Source organism: Oncorhynchus clarkii, chromosome 6 (genome assembly GCF_045791955.1).
Source record: "Oncorhynchus clarkii lewisi isolate Uvic-CL-2024 chromosome 6, UVic_Ocla_1.0, whole genome shotgun sequence".
Taxonomy (NCBI): domain Eukaryota; kingdom Metazoa; phylum Chordata; class Actinopteri; order Salmoniformes; family Salmonidae; genus Oncorhynchus; species Oncorhynchus clarkii.
Genome location: NC_092152.1, coordinates 45,756,071 through 45,779,772, shown reverse-complemented (window position 1 = coordinate 45,779,772; position 23,702 = coordinate 45,756,071). Strand labels below are relative to the sequence as shown.

At 41.4% G+C, this 23,702-nt stretch overlaps 1 pseudogene; it reads right to left on the bottom strand.

Annotated features, from left to right (window-relative positions):
- Positions 1-20,882: 20,882 nt before the first annotated feature.
- LOC139412381 (frataxin homolog, mitochondrial-like) overlaps positions 20,883-23,702 on the bottom strand; it is a 29,675-nt pseudogene continuing 26,855 nt past the window's right edge.

Here is a 23,702-nt window from a genome sequence, read left to right as displayed (position 1 = left end):
AACAACAGTACGAAAGTATAAAGACCATGGGACCACTCATCTGTCATGCCACTCAGGAAGGAGACGCTTTCTGTCTCCTAGAGATGAATGTACTTTGGTGCTAAAAGTGCAAATCAATCCCAGAACAACAGCAAAGAACCTTGTGAAGATGCTGGAGGAAACAGGTACAAAAGTATCTATATCCACACTAAAAGGAGTCCTACATCGACAACCTGAAAGGCTGCTCAGCAAGGAAGAAGCCACTGCTCCAAAACCTCCATAAAACAGCGGTTTGCAACTGCACATGGGGTTAAAGATCGTACTTTTTGGAGAAATGTCCTCTGGTCTGATGAAACAAAATTAGAACTGGTTTGGCCATAATGACCATTGTTATGTTTGGAGGATAAAGGGGGAGGATTGCAAGCTGAAGAACAACATCCCAACCGTGAAGCACAGGTTGCAGCAGGTTGCAGCATCATGTTGTGGGGGTGCTTTGCTGCAGGAGGGACTGGTGCACTTCACAAAATAGATGGCATCATGAGCCAGGAAAATTATGTGGATGTATTGAAGCAACATCTCAAGACATCAGTCAGGAAGTTAAAGCTTGGTTGCAAATGGGTCAATGACCCCAAGCATAGTTCCAAAGTTGCGGCAAAATGGCTTAATGACAACAAAGTCAAGCTATTAGAGTGGCCATCACAAAGCCCTGACCACAATCCCATAGAAAAGTTGTGGGCAGAACTGAAAAAGCGTGTACGAGCAAGGAGACCTACAAACCTGACTCAGTTACACCAGCTCTGTCAGGAGGAATGGGCCAAAATTCACCCAACTTATTGTGGGAAGATTGTGGAAGGCTACCCGAAACGTTAAACTAAAGTTAAACAATTTAAAGGCAATGCTACCAAATACTAATTGAGTTTATGTTAACTTCTGACCCATTGGGAATGTGATGAAAGAAATCATTCTCTACAATTTTTCTGGCATTTCACATTCTTAAAATAAAGTGGTGATCCTAACTGACCTAAGACAGGGAATTTTTACTAATGTCAGGAATTGTGAAAAACTGAGTTTAAATGTATTTGGCTAAGGTATGTAAACTTCCGACTTCAACTGTATGGTTTTCTATCCTACTTATTCTACAGATATACTCAATATTCTATCCACATACTGTCCATAATGTCTATACATCCCATCACACATGCATACATACATACATATGTACACACTACCGTTCAAAAGTTTGGGGTCACATAGAAATATCCCTGTTTTTGAAAGAAAAGCACATTTTTCTTCCATTAAAATAACATCAAATTGATCAGAAATACAGTGTAGACATTGTTCATGTTCAAAACCCTTTTGCAATTATGTTAGCACAGCTGAAAACTGTTGTTCTGATTAAAGAAGCAATACAACTGTCCTTCTTAAGACTAGTTGAGTATCTGGAGCATCAGCATTTGTGGGTTCAAAATGGCTAGAAACAAATAACTTTCTTGTGAAACTCATCAGTCTATTCTTGTTCTGAGAAATGAAGACTACTCCATGCGAGAAATTGCCAAGAAATTAAGATCTAATACAACGCTGTGTACTACTCCCTTCACAGAACAGCGCAAACTGGCTCTAACCAGAATGGAAAGAGGAGGCCCCAGTGTACAACTAAGCAATAGGACAAGTACATTAGAGTGTCTAGTTTGAGAAACAGACGCCTCACAAGTCCTCAACTTGCAGCTTCTTTAAATACTAACCACAAAACACCAGTCTCAATGTCAACAGTGAAGAGGCTACTCCGGGATGCTGGCCTTCCTTCTTGGGTACTATTTAATAATGAAGCTGCCAGTATACAGTATATCAAGTATTTCTGATCAATTTGATGTTATTTTAATGGTCAAAAAATGTGATTTTCTTTCAAAAACAGGGACATTTCAAAGTGACCCCAAACTTTTGAATGGAAGTGAATGTACATGTACACATTCATACATATATATACACAATACCGGTCAAAAGTTTTAGAACACCTACTCATTCAAGGGTTTTTATTTATTTTTACTATTTTCTACATTGTAGAATAACAGTGAAGACATCTAAACAATGAAATAACACATGGAATCATGTAGTAACCAAAAAACTGCTAAACAAATCAAAATATATTTTATATTTGAGATTCTTGGTATACAGTGGTATACAGAAGATAGCCCTATTTGATAAAAGACCAAGTCCATGTTATGAATTCTATGTTCACAGTAATGCTGACTTTTAAAATGTTATGTCTGCTTCGTGCAAGAGGTGGGTATTTGTACAGTACATTTATGACTGAGTGTGTATGTGTGCGCATGTCTCTGAAGATTAAGCTCAACACATCTCATACACCACACACATGCACACTGTCCCCGAGCCTCATAAAGAAGTAAGCTTGTCCTCTGACACTTTGCTCTCCTCAAACCATGTGTCTCATGATGCGTCAGATCCCTGGTTCCCAGTGAGCCAGTGTAAACGCTGCCCCAGGGCTGACACACCTCCATCACCCAGCTCTGAATTACTGCCAGGTCTTGAGACAGCACAGCCCTGCACAGCTGTTTTCATGAGGCAGGGCCAGGACAAACACACACGCTATCACACATACACACAAAATCAGACACACACCGTACACACACACACATGCACGCACAGAGTTATGATACGCCAAGGCCTCTATAGTGTCACCTCTGACCTTGAAGTTGTGTACAGTAAAATAAGAAGAATCCAATTAGAACTCTGAACTGGGCAGCCGAGATAGAAGGGACTAAAGAACAGAGAGATGGATTTCAATCTAACTGTCATGTCATATTTTGGGGATTAGAGGGAAGGATATAAAGGTGTAGAAAGTGTATGATAAGGGTCTTTCCATGTAATTTCAGCAAGCCATGACTTCCGCCTTCTCAGATTGTTCTGACCTCGTTTCTGTAGTTAGAAACAGATAAGATAAGCATTCCTGCCATTGGAATGCATTGGATTCGTATACAATTCAATAATTATAGTACATAACATCAGATGTATACCAAACCTTTTTCTAACAATGAGTAAGACATCAGGAATCCAAAGAAGTGGTCAAAAGCCATCCACGGACCCTACACACCCCACGACAATCCCCTCCCAACAACGAGTATATAGTATCGGTTCTCTATGTTTGACAAGTAGTAAAGAGATGCGGCTCGTAGTATTGTTTCTTCATCCTATGTAATGTATTCTCAGTGAATTTGGTGATGTTTTCCCCCCCTGTTCAGATAAATTACTAATCTAAGTTGTTGGGTTTGTGTCCCTTCCTACATCCTGATAATAGTCTATGGGCCAGGTATGACAGCAACCTATGATTTGGTTTTGTTAAGCTGGCCACTGTTTCAAATGCTAACTTCACATCCACATCATCTATAAGTAACCTACATAATACATTTTTAGATACATTAGAATGATTTGGACATGAAGCGTGAAAATGCTAATATAGGTACCGTTGACTTACATTGGACTTAAACAAAACCAAAGAAGGTTTTACTGTCATACCTGGTCCATAGACTGCTTACAGGGTAAGAAAACCCATGTTATTTTGTAATTTGGGTGAACTATCCCTCTAATAATGGGTTTAAAACAATAAAAATAATCTAATAGCAGGAACAGCACCATCTAGTGGTCAGAACCTGGTAATATCAGGATGTAGTGTGGGACATGAAGCTGCTAATCCTGGTTGGAAATATGTTGATGATACGAATGTGCTTGAAAGCAAGAAACTGCAGCAACTCCAATGACATGCTCCTCAATGAGAAGAAATGTGTAGTGATGCATGTCACCTTCTATAAAAGCCCACCCCCTGCTCCACCCCTATTCATCAACAGTGTCCCCCTGTCAGAGACATCAAAGGTCAGGGTGCTGGGTCTCACTATCCAGCAGGACCTGAACTGGAGCAGACAGGTTGACACCATGACCACAAGCACCAGCAGGAAGCTGTTCCTCATCAATTGCTTCTCTGTAACTAATTAAATGTTTTATTTAACTCTTATTTTAACAGGTAAATTGACTGAGAACACATTTTCATGTACACCTAGGACATGGGGAATAGTTACAGGGGAGAGGAGGGGGGATGAATGAGCCAATTGGAAGCTGGGGATGATTAGGTGGCCATGAAGTTATGAGGGCCAGATTGGGAATTTAGCCAAGACACCGGGGCTAACACCCAAGTCTTATGATATGTGCCATGGGATCTTTAGTGACCACCGTTTAACGTCCCATCCGAAAGGCGGCACCCTACACAGGGCAATGTCCCCGATTATTGCCCTGGGGCATTGGGATATTTTTTTAGACCAGAGGTAGAATTGCCTTCTACTGGCCCTCAAACACCACTTCCAGCAGCAGCTGGTTTCCTATCCAAGGACAGACCAAGACCAACCCTGCTTAGCTTCAGAGGCAAGCCAGCTAAAACCATTCCTCTGAACTCCGGGGTGTTTTCTAAATGACCCCACGTTGAACACCGGAACCAAATAAATAAAAAAATTCAGACCTACTGTCCATCTGATTCAGCTACATAAGATCCGTTCTGTCCCTGCTTGGCACCCTGGCCTCACTCAAACCCGGACTGCTCAGCTGTAGCGTGTCCAGAAGAGAGCCTGCAGAATATTTCTGGGTGGGTCGTATACCAGCTACCGGGAAGCCCTCAAAACCCTCAGAATCATGTCATTGGAAACCAGACGGGAGCAGAACTGTCTGACATTTTCTAGATCCCTTCAGAACTCCCAGTTTGCAGACTGGCTCCCCCCAACCAGACAGCAGATTAATGGACACGCCACCCACAACAGCCACACACTGAGCACTCCCCTTACATGCACAGACCGCTAATCAGAACACTCCCATTCATCACTAAACTGATTAATGCACCCAACATATAGACCAGGGGCCTTAGAAATGCCTACCTAAGAACTCGAAAGATGAATTTTCTAAAGCTGCCACCCCAAACTTTGTTTTTGCTGTTTTGTATAGTATATATTGAATATTTTAACATTGTTTTATATTAAAAGGGTTTTGCTAGTTTAGGATTTTACTATTCAGCATATGACTCTGAGAAACTAATAAAACCTACTACTACTAAGCACTGGGCATATATGGACCAAGGTCTCTCAACGCAATATTTGCCAGTCTAGTATCTTGAACAACCAATAAACATTGAAGTGGGAGTGACCTGGCACAAATGCATTTAAAATCTGACATGGTTATTCGTATTGTATAGAAACTTGATATAGGCCTACATGTTTAAAACACTGTCAGGATTCAATTTATGCAAGCACATTCAGCTTGATCACACAAGTGGCGCAACAATGGGCACATAATCATCTCTCTTGATCTGTTTGACTCAGAGTGATGGAATTTGGCACACATGCTCAGGAAGGTGAGTCTAGCTAACCTGTAGAGTATAGTTCTGTTTGGCCTCATGGGGGAACTGTTGAACAGGATAATAAATCATGCAAGCTCATTGGTTTATAGCAGCCATATTGTTTGAGCTAGAGTCTTGGAAAATATTGCGTTTGAAGACTTAAGTCCATAGATGGTATATACTAAATTGGTTCAGCTGTTCTGGAGAAGAAGACATTTAAAGTAGTCAACATCATTACCGTAGATGATATATAATAAATTGGTTCAGCGGTTCTGAAGAAGAAGACATCTAAAGTAATCAACATCATTAAACATTTAAAAAATCCATCAAAAGCATATTGCATGATCCGTTTGATTTTGAGTAGATTTTTTCTGTCTATTCAAATCCAAGAACCAGTTGCCGACTGATAAGCAGTACATAACAAATGTGAAAATAAATCACAAAATATCATGTCAATACCCTATCGTTGTCATTCTGGTTAGGGTTATATCTCCTACTAGCGTTTTTACCGGAGTCTTGGTTTTGTCTTCGCCCAACGTTTTCTGGTCAGCTTTTCACTTCGGACAATTTCATCTGCTCCACCATGCACCTGTTGGGTAAGGTAGAACGCCTCCTCTCCTACCCAGCCTTCTGAAAAAGCTTCTCCCAAAATGCGTGTGACACCTACTCCCATTGCCTGCTGCACTGCTGATTGGATCCCCACCCGGCGATCTGCTCCCCGTCTGCCCTGGCCGGTCTCCCCCTGTCTGGTACAGGTACCCCCGCCACACACTTCCCCCTCTCCTGAGCTTTCACTTGCATCCAGCACACACGCACATACACCGAAGACTTTGGACTGATCTGCATTTTATGTAGGCTAAGTAACTTGTGAACTGTAATATGTGAGCTTTACTCAGAAACCCTTTAATTAACTAGCATAGGTATACTATTTATTTATTTCATTTCTAACTTTTATAGCCTACTGGACTTATTTTATTGGGGCAAATTGACTCTTTGAACTGCCCATCTGATGACCATTCAAATGTCATAGAAAATCAACACTCCAAAGCTCTCCCTGTCCTCTGCAGTGCCTTGATTGTATTCCTGCTGATGATATCTGGAAATGTGCATGTACACCTTGCCGTCTTGTGTTGCTAGCCCCAATTCTGACTAGTGCTCCAATTTCTGCTTCACTGATTTCGGCTCCCTGTCAAAGCCTGGATTTTCTACACGTTAACACTAGAAGCTTATCTAAAATGTATCAATTGAAAGTGTTCGTTCACAGCTCCAATCCAGATGTAATAGTCATTAGTGAGACATGGTTAAGAAAGTGTTCTGAACACTGATGTTAACCTTTCCGATTACAACCTTTTTCGGCAAGACAGATGTTCCACAAAGTGATGGAGTGGCAATATTTACCAAGGAACACCTTCAGTGCTCGCTTGTCTCCACAAAGTCTGTCCCCAAACAATTAGATTTTCTGGTTGTAAGCATTAAGCTTTCAAATAGCTCTTTGTTGACTGTTGCTGGTGTTATCGTCCACCAACAGAACAGGCCTGTACCCTACCTGCCCTAAGCTCTCGTCTGGCCCCTTACAGTAAGTCTGAATTTGTCCTGCTAGGTGACCTAAACTGGGACATGCTTAAACCACCTGATCAAGTCTTAAAACAATTTCTCTCAGATTATTACCAATCCCACAAGTAATTTAATTTTTCCTTTATTTAACTAGGCAAGTCAGTTAAGAACAAATTATTATTTTCTAAAATGGCCTAGGAACAGTGGGTTAATTGCCTGTTCAGGGGCAGAATGACCTTGTCAGCTCTGGGACTTGAACTTACAACCTTTCAGTTACTAGTCCAATGCTCTAACCACTAGGCTACCCTGCCGCCCAAGGGGTATGACTCCAAACACCAACAAAAGGCTACTCCTTGATGTTACCCTCAAAAGAAATGTGGATAGGTATCAGTCTGGTGTTTTCTGTAATGGCCCGTGTTCATAATGGCTGCTCAGTTAAATGACCTGTCCTGATTTTTCATAGACACTTGCTGAAAAACTTGAATTAGCAAGCAATCCTTCATGACCTGGCCTCTGTAAGTTGGTATAGAACCAGCTTGATTCCCTCTGTCGAATATGCTTGGACATTTTTTTTAAAACATTTTCAGTGGTATTGTTAATAAGCACGCCCCCATCAAGAAAGTTTGAATTAAAAACAGGTTCAGCCCCTGGTTCGACCGTGATCTGGCAGAGTTACTCCACCTCAAGAACACCATTTGGTGAAAGGCTCGGCATACAAATACTCAGGCTGACTGGCTGACGTTCAGGTAAATGAGAAATAAGTGCACTCAAGCTATCCGGAAGGCCAAAATGAGTTACTTTCAGGAGCAGTTCTCTCTCTGTGGGCCTAACCCCCAAAAGTTCTGGAAAACTGTGAAATACATGGAGAATAAACTCTCCTCCTCACAGATGCCCATGTCCCAAGGAGCTGAGCTCTTTAATCACCACTTCATTAAGTCAGGATTCCTATTTGACTCAGCCATGTCTCCTTGCCCGTTCAACTCCAGGTCTTCTAATGCGACTAGTCCCGATACTCCTCCCTCTATTCCCCCTGCCCTACTACACAGATTCTCCCTGCAGGCGGTCACCGAGTCCGAGGTGCTAAAGGAGCTCCTTAAACTTGACCCCCCAAAAACATTGCGGAACATTGCGGCAGATGGTTTAGATCCTTTCTTCTTTAAGTTTGCAGCCCCTATCATCACAGAGCCTATCGCTCAACATTTTAACCTGTCTCTCTTCACTGGGGAGGTTCCCAGTGCTTGGAAGTCAGCCACGGTGTGTCCTTTATTTGAATGGCGAAATCAAGCTGATCATAGGCAAACTTCTATATTGCCCTGTTTATCAAAAGTGTCGGAAAAACTTTTTAATAACCAACTGACTGGCTTTCTTGATGTCTGTAGTATTCTCTCTGGTATGCAATCTGGTTTCCGCTCAGGTTATAGATGTGTCACAGCAACCTTAACCTTTTCACATGTGAGTTCCAAATATCTCTGACGGTCAACCCAGCGTGAGTTGTTTTATGCACGTGATATCAGAATGGACTCACTGTTCCAAAATGTGATTATTATGCAACAAGACAGTTAACACTCTCTGCCTGCTAATTATCTATAGGCTGTTTCAACTTGTCAATTTCAAATAATTTTCTAACGAGTTGTATTTTCTAACAACAGTTTGAATTAAGGTGTGTTCCGCCTCCTCATTTATTCAAATAGAAGTAGCCAATTTCAGTGTTGTGGACAATTTATGTTTGAGGTGTTACTGAGCCGGACAAACTTCCCTCTTTGAGGAGAGCCCTTCCCCATTTTTTTCGCACATCAAGTATGCAGACATTTGCGCAGTCTTGCATGAACTGGCACATTGTCTGGCGCTCGCATTGTTGTTTTCCTTACACATAATAACTTTGAACATGTATGCGTTGCTATCAAAGTAAGTGCCTTATTTTCTGTATATCTTGTTGTCGTTTCTACTGTAGCATACAGTATGTATGTATGCATGTATGTACAGTACCAGTCAAAAGGTTTGGACACGCCTACTCATTCAAGGGTTTTTCTTTATTTTTACTATTTTCTACATTGTAGAATAATAGTGAAGACATCAAAACTATGAAGTAACACATATGGAATCATGTAGTAACCAAAAAATACTCTTTGTATTCTTAAAAGTAGCCACCATTTGCCTTGATGACAGCTTTGCACACTCTTGGCAGTCTCTCAACCAGCTTCATGAAGTAGTCACCTGGAATGCATTTCAATTAACTGGTGTGCCTTGTTAAAAGTTAATTTGTGGAATTTCTTTCCTTCTTAATGGATTTGAGCCAATCAGTTGTGTTGTGACAAGGTAGGGGTGGTATACCATATGTAAAAGACCAAGTCCATATTATGGCAAGAACAGCTGAAATATGCAAAGAGAAACGATAGTCCATCATTACTTTAAGACATGAAGATCAGTCAATCCAGAAAATGTCAAGTCGCAAAACCATCAAGCGCTATGATGAAACTGGCTTTCATGAGGACCGCCAAAGGATGATAAGATGCTTCTACACCTGCATTGCTTGCTGTTTGGGGTTTTAGGCTGGGTTTCTGTACAGCACTTTGAGATATCAGCTGATGTACGAAGGGCTATATAAATACATTTGATTTGATTTGATTTGATAAGTTCATTAGAGTTACCAGCCTCAGACATTGCAGCCCAAATAAATGCTTCACAGAGTTCAAGTAAAAGACACATCTCAATATCGACTGTTCAGAGGAGACTGTGGGAATCAAGACTTCATGGTAGAATTGCTGCAAAGAAACCACTACTAAAGGAAATCTGTCCTTTGGTCTGATGAGTCCAAATTTGAGACTTTTGGTTCCAACCGCCGGGTCTTTGTGAGACGCAGTGTAGGTGAATGGATGATCTCCGCATGTGTGGTTCCCACCATGAAGCATGGAGGAGGAGGTGTGATGGTGTGGGGGTGCTTTGCTGGTGACACGGTCTGTGATTTATTTAGAATTCAAGGCACACTTAACCAGAATGGCTACCACAGCATTCTGCAGCAATACGCCATCCCATCTGTTTTGCACTGTTAGGTTCTTATTTTCCAGACTAAATAACTCACGGACACTAGAGAAGCTTAACTTATTAAGGTATAGGGGGAAGCATTTTCACTTTTGGATAAATAGCATGCCCAATTTCAACTTCCTGCTACTCATGCCAAGAATATAAGATATGCATATTATTAGTCGATTTGGATAGAAAACACTCTGAAGTTTCTAAAACTGTTTGAATCATGTCTGTGAGTATAACAGAACTTATGTAGCAAGCAAAACCCTGAGGACTAACCGTTCAGATTTTTTTTTTTAGGTATCTGCCTGTTCATTGAGTTCTCCTTGGGAAACGATATTTCTTAGAACTGTTTTCAGTTCCTACCTCTTCCACTGGATGTCACCAGTCTTTGGAATTTGGTTGAGGTTATTCCTTTGTGCAATGAAGAATTATTGCCATCTAGGAACTGCGTAACACTGTTGAGAGTTGCGCAAGACTTGAAAAGTAGCTTGGTTTGTTGTCTTCCTGTATTGAACACACACAGTCTTCAATTTGATCAATTATTATTGTTTAAAAATACCTAAAGTTGTATTACAAAAGTAGTTTGAAATGTTTTGGCAAAGTTTACAGGCAACTTTTGAAATATTTTGTAGTGACGTTGCGCAATTTGGTAGCTGTTTTTTTTCTGGACCAAATGCGCCAAATAAATTTACATTTTGGATATATATGTACGGAATTAATCGAACAAAATGACCAATTGTGATGTTTATGGGACATATTGGAGTGCCAACAAAAGAAGCTCGTCAAAGGTAAGGCATGTTTTATATTTTATTTCTGCGTTTTGTGTGTAGCGCCTGCAGGGTTGAAATATGTTACCCTCTTTGTTTACTGTTGTGCTATCATCAGCTTCTTATGCTTTCGCCGAAAAGCCATTTTAAAATCTTACATGTTGGCTGGATTCACAACGAGTGTAGCTTTAACTTCTTGCTCCTACTTGAGACGCAGACGTCTCAAGTAGGCACCTGGAAATGCAAATGCGCTACGCTAAATGCTAAATGTACTCGTTGAAACTCAAACGTTCATTAAAATACACATGCAGGGTATTGAATTAAAGCTACACTCGTTGTGAATCTAGCCAACAAATCAGATTTTTAAAATGCTTTTCGGCGAAAGCATGAGAAGCTATTATCTGATAGCATGCAACACCCCAAAATGCCTGAAGGCGACGTAAACAAAATAATTAGCGTAGCCGGCGCTACACAAAAACGCAGAAATAAAATATAAAACAGTCATTACCTTTGATGATATTCTTTGTTGGCACTCCTATATGCCCCATAAACATCACTATTGGGTCTTTTTTTTCGATTAAATCGGTCCATATATACCCAAAATATCCATCTATGGAAACTGTGTGGTTCAGAAAAAAACAGTTTCAAAACGCAGCGTCATTTTTTTAAATTAAAAAAGTTGACGATAAACTTTCACAAAACACTTCGAAATACTTTTGTAATCCAACTTTAGGTATTAGTAAACGTTAATAATCTATCAAATTGATCACGGGCGATGTGTATTCAATAGCTCCACGTCTTCAAATCATGTTCGGGAAATCTCTCTTCCAAAACTTCCTGTCGGAGACCGGATGGAATGGGGTCTCTCTCCTTTGTTTGACCAAGAAATAACTCCCAGGAAATTGACAAGACTGGCGACATCGTGTGGAAGCTGTAGGAATCTCAGCCCCATTTAATTTGGTGTCCCTTAAACAATAATATGCAAGTGGCGCATGGATATTTTTTCCAGTTTTCAGTGACCAGTTTTTCTTGCGCTTTTCGATGAAACACACGCTCTGTTATAGTCACAGCCGTGATTTAACCAGTTTTAGAAACGTGAGAGTGTTTTCTATCCACACATACTAATCATATGCATATACTATATTCCTGGCATGAGTAGCAGGACGCTGAAATGTTGCACGATTTTTAACAGAATGTTCGAAAAAGTAGGGGGTCGACTTAAGAGGCACTCCTCTCCAACCCTTACATCTTATGGTTCCACAGGAAAAGGGTAGTAAAACCCTTATTACTCCCTTCAGGGGATCTGACCTGACATCCTGACCTCAACCCCTCCTTCGCCCAATCCACAGATGTCCATCTGCTTCTCCTATAGCAATCCTTTGATCTACTCCCGTCCACCCAGCACATTCCACAGCCACTCTGTCTTTCTACAGATCTCACTCCTTTATATACTATGCATCTGATCTATTATGTCTTTAATATCTCAATGTTCAAAGTTTAGAATCCAACAGCACTTAGTGGTACTATTATTTGTTTTTCAACAGGGCAATGACCCAACAAACCTCCAGGCTGTGTAAGGGCTATTTGACTAAGAAGGAGAGTGATGGAGTGCTGCATCAGATGATCTGGCCTCTACAATCATCCGACCTCAACGCAATTGAGATGGTTTGGGATGAGTTTGGCCGCAGAGTAAAGGAAAATGTGTGTAAAGTCAGAACATTTGCTGTCTCAGCCACTGCCTGTCACCAAGGGAGTACCCCAAAGCTCGATCCTAGACCCCACACTCTTCTGAATTTACAGTGCATTCGGAAAGTATTCAGACCCCTTGACTTTTACTAAATATTGTTATGTTACAGCCTTATTCTGAAATGGATAGCCCCTAATGACAAAGAAAAAACAAGTTTCTTATACATACTATTTACATAAATCTTCTTAGGGATCGGCGTCCCATCAACGGGACAGTTGTAAATCATGCAGTGCCTTGTGTCACGATCGCAGATTTTAGAGAAATAACAAATGTCGGTACATATAAGTGTCTTATATTGGCTGAAAGCTTAAATTATTGGTAATATAACTGCACTGTCCAATGTATAGTAGCAATTACTGCAAAAATATTCCATGCTATTATTTGAGGAGAGCTCCAAACAACAAAACACTTTTTTCACCGCAATAGGTTTCATAAATTCACCTCTGAAAGTGAAATGTGTACTTAAATCAGAGCAAGATTTACGAATGTATCATCCAAAGGGTTCCAGAGATAACATGAAGTGTCGTTTTGTTACATAAAATACTTTTTCATATCCTAAAAAAGGTCCATATAGCATGCACGATCGATTTTGTATTTCCAAACGTTCAATAGGCAAAGAAAGGAATCTGTGAAAATCTAACCCTAATCGTTGTTTCAACCAGTCAAATCACATTTGTATGTATTCATCAGAGATTCTAGAACGTAACCAGACTTCACTATATCATTAACCCCTAATGATATAGTGAAGTCTGGTTACGTTCTAGAATCTCTGATGAATACATTCAAATGTGTAGTATATCCTATAGGACACCAAATTTGGTCAGAAAGCGACTCCTTCATGGCATGCCGATGACGCGGGCGGTCTTCACTCGATTGACTCTAACTTGACAAATATGCACCAATCGGAGTTAAACAAAAGGTAGCTAGATAGCCAATAAGCTGGGCTTTACAGGAGCATCCGGAAACCCTGTATCTGTCGCAAAATGTACCTGCTAACCTTGTGCAACAGCATGCCTTTTCCTTTTGGACAAAAGTTATGAGTACGTCTTCACAATTTGCCCAAATGTAGCTGGGTGACTTCACACTAAATGTAATGTAATTCGCTCATACTTCAAGTTATCCGTCTGAACATACACTGCTGCCATCTTGTGGACACCATCGGAATTACAACCAGAGTGATGGATAGAAGTGGGACCCTTCAATTGCATTTCAAAGATGGAGCTAGAAAAAAAGGTTGTTTTTTCTTCGTATTTTCTTCTACCAGATCTATTGTGTTATATTCCCCTACATTCATTTCACATTTCCACAAACATCAAAGTGTTTCCTTTCAAATGATACCAAGAATATGCATATCCTTGCTTCAGGGCCTGAGCTACAGGTTAGATTTGGGTATGTAATTTTAGGCGAAAATTTAAAAAGGGGCTATCCCTATAAGTATTCAACCCTTTACTCAGTACTTTGCTAAAGCACCTTTGGCAGTGATTACAGCCCCAAGTCTTATTGGGTATGACGCGGTAGTTTCTCCCATTCTTCTCTGCAGATCCTCTCAAGATCTGTCAGGTTGGATTGGGAGTGTCTTTTGCACAGCTATATTCACGTCTTTCGAGATGTTCGATCGGGTTAAAGTCCAAGCTCTGGCTGGGCCACTCAAGCACATTCAGAGACGTGTCCTAAATCCACCCTTGTGTTGTCTTGTCTGTGTGCTTCACCCCAGTCTGAGATCCTGAGTGCTCTGGAGCAGGTTTTAATCAAGGATCTCTCTGTAATTTTCCCCGTTCATCTTTCCCTCGACTAGTCTCCCAGTCCCTGCCGCTGAAAAACATTCCCACCTCATGATGCTGCCACCCCCATGCTTCACTGTAGGGATGGTGCAAGATTTCCTCCAGATGTGACACTTGGCATTCAGGCCAAAGAGTTCAATCTTGGTTTCATCAGACCAGAGAATCTTGTTTATCATGGTCTGAGAGTCTTTACGTGCCTTTTGTCAAACTCCCAGCGGGCTGTCATGTGCCTTTTACTGAGGAGAGGCTTCCGTCTGGCCACTCTACCATAAAGATCTGATTGGTGGAGTACTACAAAGATGGTTCTCCTTCTGGAAGGTTCTCCCATCTCCACAGAGGAACTCTGGAGCTCTGTCGGAGTGACCATCCCTTGATCACCTCCCTGACCAAGACCCTACTCCCCCGATTGCTCAGTTTAGCCGGGCGGCCAGCTCTAGGAAAGTCTTGGTGGTTCCAAACTTCTTCCATTTAAGAATAATGGAGGCCACTGTGTTCTTGGGGACCTTCAATGCTGCCGTTTTTTGGTGCCCTTCCCCAGATCTGTGCCTCGACACAATCGTGTCTCGGAGCTCTTACGGATAATTATTTCGACCTCACGGCTTGGTTTTGCTCTGACATGCACTGTCAACTGTGGGACCCAAAATATACAGGTGTGTTCCTTTCCAAATCATGTCCAATCAATTGAATACAAGTTGTAGAAACATCAGGATGATCAATGGAAACAGGATGCACCTAAGCTCAATTTTGAGCCTAATAGCAAATGGTCTGAATACTTATGTAAATAAGGTATTTCTGTATTTTTAACCTGTTTTCGCTGTGTCATTATGGGGTATTGTGTGTAGATTGATGAGGAATTCTTTTATTTAATCTCTTTCAGATTAGGGCTGTAAAGTAACAAAATGTGGAAAATGGGAAGGGGTCTGAATATTTTCCGAATGCACTTACCATCAACAACATAGCTCAGTCATTAGGAAGCTCTCTATCCACTTATATGCAGATGATACAGTTTTATACTCCCCTGATTTTGTGTTAAACACTTTACCACAAAACTTTTTTAGTGTCCAACAAGATTTCTCTGCCCTTAATTTGGGATAGGTGTGCCGCTAGCGGGACACCTCGACAACATCCGGTGAAATTGCAGAGGGCCAAATTTAACTTTCATAAAATGTGTAATACATCAAAATGAAGCTTAACTTGTTGTTAATCCAGCCGTCGTGTCATATTTCAGATTTACGGCGAAAGCAAACAATGCGATTATCTGAGGACCGCGCCCCGCATACAAACACATGAAAAACATTTCAGCCAGGCAGGTGCGACACGAAAGTCAGAAATAGCAAAATAAAAAATGCCTTACCTTTCATGATCTTCTTCTGTTGGCACTCCGAAAGATCCCAGTTACATCACAAACGGTCCTTTTGTTCGATAATGTCGATAAAATGCATACAAAATGCATCCCAAACGTTACTAATAAACTTTCCCAAACAAGTCAAACAACGTTTATAATCAAACCTTAGGTATCCTAATACGCAAATAAACGATACAATTTAAGACGGAGAATAGTATGTTCATTACCGGAGATAAATAAGAAAGAACGCGCTTTCCTCCACGCGCTTGGAAACACTACAGCCAAAATGGGAGCCACCTAGAAAAACTACAATTTCTGGGTAATTTTTCCAAAAACCAGCCTGAAACTCTTTCTAAAGAAAAGTTGGAAGCCCTAGGAACTGCAACTTGGGCTTATAACTTTAGTAATAGCCATTGAAAACAGTGGTAAGCTGAATTTTCTTTTGGTGGTGGTGGTGGTGGTGGTGGTGGGGGGGTTGTCCTCTGGGTTTTGCCTGCCATATCAGTTCTGTTATACTCACAGACATTATTTTAACAGTTTTTGAAACTTTAGAGTGTTTTCTATCCAAGTCTACCAATGCATATCCTAGCTTCTGGGCCTGAGAAACAGGCAGTTTACTTCGGGCAGACTTTTCATCCAGCCGTGAAAATACTTCCCCCTATCCCAACACCTCCAAAACAAATTTCATGTGGTTCGGTAAAAATAATTACCCCCCCCCTCCCCCATCTCTACAGACTCAATCATGGACACTCTTCCAGACACCTATGGCTGCGTCGCGTGATGTTTTGTTGTCTCTACCTTTTTGCCCTTCGTGATGTTGCCTGTGCCTAACAGTGTTTACAATGTTTGTGCTGCTGCCATGTATTCCTACCGTGTTGTGTTGCTACCATGCTGTGTTGTTGTCTTAGGTCTCTCTTTATGTAGTGTGGTGTCTCTTGTCATGATGTGTGTTTTTATTTTTAATCCCAGCTCCCATGCTGGAGGCCCTTTGCCTCTTGGTAGGCTGGCATTGTAAATTAGAATTTGTTCTTAATTGACTTGCCTAGATAGGGACATCTATGATGGGACACCAGCTCTTAGTCACTCCACAGAAGGTCCCTAAAGACTGTGACCATAAACAGATCAATATATTAAATCAGACAATCAATCATAACGATTACAGATTCAGTGGTCTGAAGAGCTGAAGAGACAGAGACTCACCCTCTCTTTTTATCTCTCTCGCTCTCGCTCTCCCAGTCTCTAGCGGGTGAGAGAGACAGACAGGTGTTCCCAAGCCAAGCAGAGGAACATAGCTGGCTAACCTTGTGCTAAGATGTCCTTCTGTTGTAGTCATGTTTTACATGTTTGTCCACTGTGCTTTTGTGGCACGCCTTCTAACGGTCACGCCTTCTCACTGCTATGAAGACGACACATAGCTGTACGTTTCGATGAAACATGGTAAAGTCTTATAAGGAAGTGGAACGCAGCAAATGTTTTACTTTTAAACTCGGACAAAACAAAGATACTCGTTCGAGTTCCCAAAAAACTGTCGGATCTGACATTGGATCTCGATTGTTGTACAGTCGTCTCAAATAAAACTTTGAAGGACCTTGGCGTTACTCTGGACCCTGATCTCTCTTTGACAAACATATCAAGAATATTTCAAGAGCAGCCTTATTCCATCTTCGTAACATTGCAGAAATCCTAAACTTTTTGTAAAAACAATGATGCAGAAAAGCTAATCCATGCATTTGTCACTTCAAGATTAGACAACTGCAATGCTGTACTCTCCAGCTGCCCGGATAAGGCACTAAATAAACGTGACTAAATACGGCTGCTAGAATCTTAACTAGAATCCCCCAAAATTATCATATTACTCCAATGCTAGCCTCTCTACACTGGCTTCCTGTTAAGGCTAGGGCTGATTTCAAGGTTTTACTGCTAACTTACAAAGCATTACATGGACTTGCTCCTACCTATCTCACCCATTTGGTCCTGCCATACATACCAATAAGTACACTAGGGTCACAAGACGCAGGGCTCCTGGGGGCAGGGCTTTCTGCTATAGAGCTCAATCTTTATGGAATGGTCTGCTGATCCATGTGAGAGACGCAGACTCTGTCTCAACCTTAAAGTCTTTACTGAATAGTCATTTCTTCAGTAGGTCCTATGAGTGAGTGTAGTCTGGCCCAGTGGTGTGGAGGGCAACGGCAAGGTACTGGAGTGACCCTATTTTGGGGGCTGGTCCACTGGCTTGCTCCCGCTCTCCCATGCAGTCCATGGGTGGGTTGCATCATGTTGTGCCAGGCTTTTTTCACTATACTCTACATAAATTGGTTGAGTCACTGACATGATCTTCCTTCCTGTCCTCGGGCGGAGGGGGAGATATTCGTTGGCTATACTCAGCCTCGTCTCAGGGTAGTAAATCAGTAGTCTGTTGATATCCCTCAAGGCTGTGCTTTGGCAAAGTGGTGGGATTATATCCTGCCTGGTTGGCCCTGTCCGGAGGTAACTTTGGACAGGGCTAGTGTCCCCCAACCCCTCTGTCTCAGTCACCAGTATTTATGCTGCAATGTGCCGGGGATAGGGTCAGTCTGTATGGTGTAATTCCCTTGTCTTATTAGGTGTCCTGTGTGATCTTAGGTATGCTCCCTTTAATTCTCCCACCTCTCCCCTCCCGGAGGACCTGAGCCCTAGGACCATGCCTCAGGACTACCTGGCCTGACGAATCCCAGTCTCCAGTCCACTTGGTCGTGCTGCTGATCCAGTTTCTGCTGTTCTGTCTGAGGCTATGGAATACTAACCTGTTCACCGGTCGTGCTTCCTTGTCGTGCTGCTGACCCAGTTTCTGCTGTTCTGCCTGAGGCTATGGAATACTAACCTGTTCACCGGTCGTGCTACCTTGTCCCGGACCTGCTGTTTCAACCCTCCCTCCCTCCCTCTTCCTTCTTTACTCCCTCTCTCTCCCTCTACCACACCTGCTGCCTCGACCTCTGAATGCTCACCTACAGTGCCTTGCGAAAGTATTCGGCCCCCTTGAACTTTGCGACCTTTTGCCACATTTCATGCTTCAAACATAAAGATATACAACTGTATTTTTTGGTGAGGAATCAACAACAAGTGGGACACAATCATGAAGTGGAACGACATTTATTGGATATTTCAAACGTTTTTTAACAAATCAAAAACTGAAAAATTGGGCGTGCAAAATTATTCAGCCCCTTTACTTTCAGTGCAGCAAACTCTCTCCAGAAGTTCAGTGAGGATCTCTGAATGATCCAATGTTGACTTAAATGACTAATGATGATAAATACAATCCACCTGTGTGTAATCAAGTCTCCGTATAAATGCACCTGCACTGTGATAGTCTCAGAGGTCCGTTAAAAGCGCAGAGAGCATCATGAAGAACAAGGAACACACCAGGCAGGTCCGAGATACTGTTGTGAATAAGTTTAAAGCCGGATTTGAATACAAAAAGATTTCCCAAGCTTTAAACATCCCAAGGAGCACTGTGCAAGCGATAATATTGAAATGGAAGTATCAGACCACTGCAAATCTACCAAGACCTGGCCGTCCCTCTAAACTTTCAGCTCATACAAGGAGAAGACTGATCAGAGATGCAGCCAAGAGGCCCATGATCACTCTGGATGAACTGCAGATATCTACAGCTGAGGTGGGAGACTCTGTCCATAGGACAACAATCAGTCGTATATTGCACAAATCTGGCCTTTATGGAAGAGTGGCAAGAAGAAAGCCATTTCTTAAAGAAGTGTTGTTTAAAGTTTGCCACAAGCCACCTGGGAGACACACCAAACATGTGGAAGAAGGTGCTCTGGTCAGATGAAACCAAAATTGAACTTTTTGGCAACAATGCAAAATGTTATGTTTGGCGTAAAAGCAACACAGCTCATCACCATCCCCACTGTCAAACATGGTGGTGGCAGCATCATGGTTTGGGCCTGCTTTTCTTCAGCAGGGACAGGGAAGATGGTTAAAATTGATGGGAAGATGGATGGAGCCAAATACAGGACCATTCTGGAAGAAAACCTGATGGAGTCTGCAAAAGACCTGAGACTGGGACGGAGATTTGTCTTCCAACAAGACAATGATCCAAAAAATAAAGCAAAATCTACAATGGAATGGTTCAAAAATAAACATATCCAGGTGTTAGAATGGCCAAGTCAAAGTCCAGACCTGAATCCAATCGAGAATCTGTGGAAAGAACTGAAAACTGCTGTTCACAAATGCTCTCCATCCAATCTCACTGAGCTCGAGCTGTTTTGCAAGGAGGAATGGGAAAAAAATTCAGTCTCTCGATGTGCAAAACTGATAGAGACATACCCCAAGCGACTTACAGCTGTAATCGCAGCAAAAGGTGGCGCTACAAAGTATTAACTTAAGGGGGCTGAATAATTTTACACGCCCAATTTTTCAGTTTTTGATTTGTTAAAAAAGTTTGAAATATCCAATAAATGTCGTTCCACTTCATGATTGTGTCCCACTTGTTGTTGATTCTTCACAAAAAAATACAGTTTTATATCTTTATGTTTGAAGCCTGAAATGTGGCAAAAGGTCGCAAAGTTCAAGGGGGCCGAATACTTTCGCAAGGCTCTGTATGAAAATCCAACTGACATTTACTCCTGAGGTACTGATTTGTTGCACTCTGTATAACCACTGTGATTATTATTTGACCCTGTTGTTCATCTATGAACGTTTGAACATCTAGAAGAACGATCAAGCCTTAATAATGGCCAGGTACTCTTATTATTTCTACCAGGCACAGTCAGAAAAGGACTTTATCAAATAAAAATTATTTCTTTAGAGAATAAGCATTCCTTATTTTACACATTCAATCTTAGATTAGGTAAAATGAGAAAATCACAATGGTTAAATATTCCAATGCAGGGTGCATTGATAGATTATACAATGAATACACAACTAAATTTTCCAAAGATGAGTAATATAGATGAATTATCCCTATCTGCATAACAAATACAAACATCTAACAGTAGTGACTAACTGTAAACTGTGGAACAGATCAGAGTGAGTACAAGGTCAGTTTACTACATTATCAGTCTCCTGATACAAACAGGCAGAGAATGCTCTCTGTTTTTCTAGAAACATACATGACTGGATCCTTAATGTTGAGACCTACATTTCATGCCAAATTTTCATGACACTTCATCTATGCAACTTCATACTCAACTAGGGCCCGATTTCTGCCTTTCCTAGGCACATATACCTTTCCTTTGCATGCCTTTCCTAGGCACTTCTCATTAGTTGGTATTCAGACCTTATGCAATACCATAGTGCCCTATAAGCTAATTACAAAGCTCACAGCCATGGGTCTGAACTCCTCCCCATGCAACTGGTTCTTGGACTTCCTGACGAGCATTACCTCCTTGACACTGATTCTCAACACAGGGGCCCCACAAGGGTGTGTCCTCAGTCCCCTTCTGTATTCTCTGTACACCCATAACTGTGCGGCCTCACACACCCAGTAAAATACTACTTGAGTAAAAGTCTAAAAGAATTTGGTTTTAAATATACTTAAGTATCAAAAGTAAGTGTAATAGCAAAAATATACTTAAGTATCATAATTAAAAGTATAAATCCTTTCAAATTCTTTATATTAAGCAATCCCAGACCGCACGGTTTTCGTTTGTTTTAGGGGCACACTTCCATCATTTACAAACGATGGACTTGTGTTTATCTGCCAGATAAGTGTGTGAATTAGACAATTTTCCTCTCCTGCTAAGCATTCAAAATGTAACTAGTACTTTTGGGTGTCAGGGAAAATGTAAGGAGTAAAAAGTATATTATTTTCTTTAGGAATGTAGTGGAGTAAAAGTAAAAGTTGTCAAAAATATAAATAGTAAAGTATTGATACCCCAAAAAACTACTTAAGTAGTATTTGAAAGTATTTTTACTTAAGTACTTTACACCACTGTACAGTTCCAACTCCATCATCATGTTCGCTGATGACACAACAGTAGTAGGCCAGATTACAAACAAAGATGACACAGCCTACTGGAAGGAGGTAGGCACTCTGACGGCGTGGTGGCCAACAGACTTTCTTGCTGGCCAACAGACTTTCTTGTGGAGTTCATTCAATAGGGTTTTCAGGACATTTCTCTAAAGCTATGCCTTTAAATTTGGTGTACCTTTAATTATAATTTTCCTGAATTAAGATGGAAAGGTTCCGAAAATTAGGGATCAATGAAAGAAAGCCATGTAAATATTTACATATGTCTCCTTTTCAGCTCCAATTGGTAGATAAAAAACACTCTGATCTTATATATTATTTAGGGTTAGGAAAGTATTTATGTATAATGATTTTAAAAAGGCTGAGAACCTTTATGCATGACATATATTGGTGAATCAAATATACAGTGGTTTGATTCATCCTGAAAGTTGTTCAATCCATTAAATATTGAAAGGTGAAAAAGGTGTACAATAGAGGTTGAACAGTAGTCCTATAAAATCTACTATAATAATACTCACTAATCATGGAACTGTGATGGCATTTGTCCAGTCGTCATGAACCGTGGCCTGGCTCCAGGTTTAAACTGCTACATTTCGTCTATGTTCCTTAATGATTCAAATAGACTACATGTCCCAAATTATTGCACATGTAATATGTTAGCCTAATGTTATCCACTATTGCTAGCGATCTTCAGGAACAACTGAGGCTCCCAAGTGGCGCAGCGGTCTAAGGCACTGCATCTCAGTGCCAGAGGCGTCACTACAGACCCTGGTTTGATTCCAGGCTGTATTACAACCGGCCATGATTGGGAGACCCATAGGGCTGCGTAAAATTGGACCAGTGTTGTCCGGGTTTGGCCGGGGTAGGCCGTCATTGTAAATAAGAATTTGTTCTTACCAGACTTTTCTAGTTAAACTAAGGTTACATTTTAAAAATTGCCTTGATGACAGCTTTGCACACTTTTGGCATTCTCTCAACCAGCTTCATGAGGTAGTTATTGTAGAATGATGGAGGACACAGAGAGAGGAGGGGGGATGGGAAGAGAGCAACTGATAGAAGATAAAGAGGGAGAGCGAGTTGAGGGGGTAGACACAGAAAGAGAGGTAGGTTTCACATGCCCTATGGATGCCTCTCCTCCCTTCTAGCTTTTTTACCCTATCACACAGCAGGATCAATAAGTTCACTGTAAACAAGGCCTTGGTCAACAACAACCAGCCACCCTAAACTACCCCCAACAGACACACACACACACACTCTCCCTCATAACCTACATCCCAGGCCCACCACTCATCTCTCTCCAGTTAAACTACATGCAGCACAAAACACACTGACACCACTCTGCTGCTAAAGCAATCCATAAATAGACAACAATCACTGTTCCGCAAAACAAGCGATATCTATATCAACCCCTGCACCAAGCTGTTTTTCATCATTAGTCTCACTGGCAGGCCAAGAGAAGGTTGTGCCAATGCAGTGGGTCTGCTACAGTGTAGGATGGAAGGATAGAAAAAGGGATAGCGGTGTGTTTGCTACACTATCGTGATACTGAGGGAGCGAGGGGTGCACTGAGGGAAAGAAGGAGGGGGGTGTATTCCCTAAACACAAATGGCTGGCACCGACACACGAGGGAGGGCCCTGCATTAAAAAAATGTGGCAAAGTGCCTCCCAGCCAACAGAGCAGAGAAGATTATTGATGGCTTTGACTGGGATCAACGTTTCACTGAGGACTGATTTACTGAGGACTGATTTACTGGAGTAATTGTGGGAGCAGCAGGGCCTACTGTACAACTGCCACTGGGCTGCTGGTTGACATATGCCTACAGTAGGACATTTTTGTAGGGGGTTGACCAACCTTAGTTTGGCGATACGGTGTTCGTCCTCACATCTTGGAAACAGAAGTATCATAAAATATCCTTGTCCAGTTGCATGTCCATTTGAATGTATACACCGACATCTTGTCCAGTTCAAGTCTTCGCTTATTGATCAAGACATTTGTCTGTCATCATGACACGCGGCACTTTGGATTGGACCCACCTGTCTCAATGAACGAAGACTTGAAATAGACAAAATGGCAGTGCACACATTGTTTAATTAATGGAGCCAGAAAATTATTTATTTTAATAACGGCTATTAATAATAATAGCATTT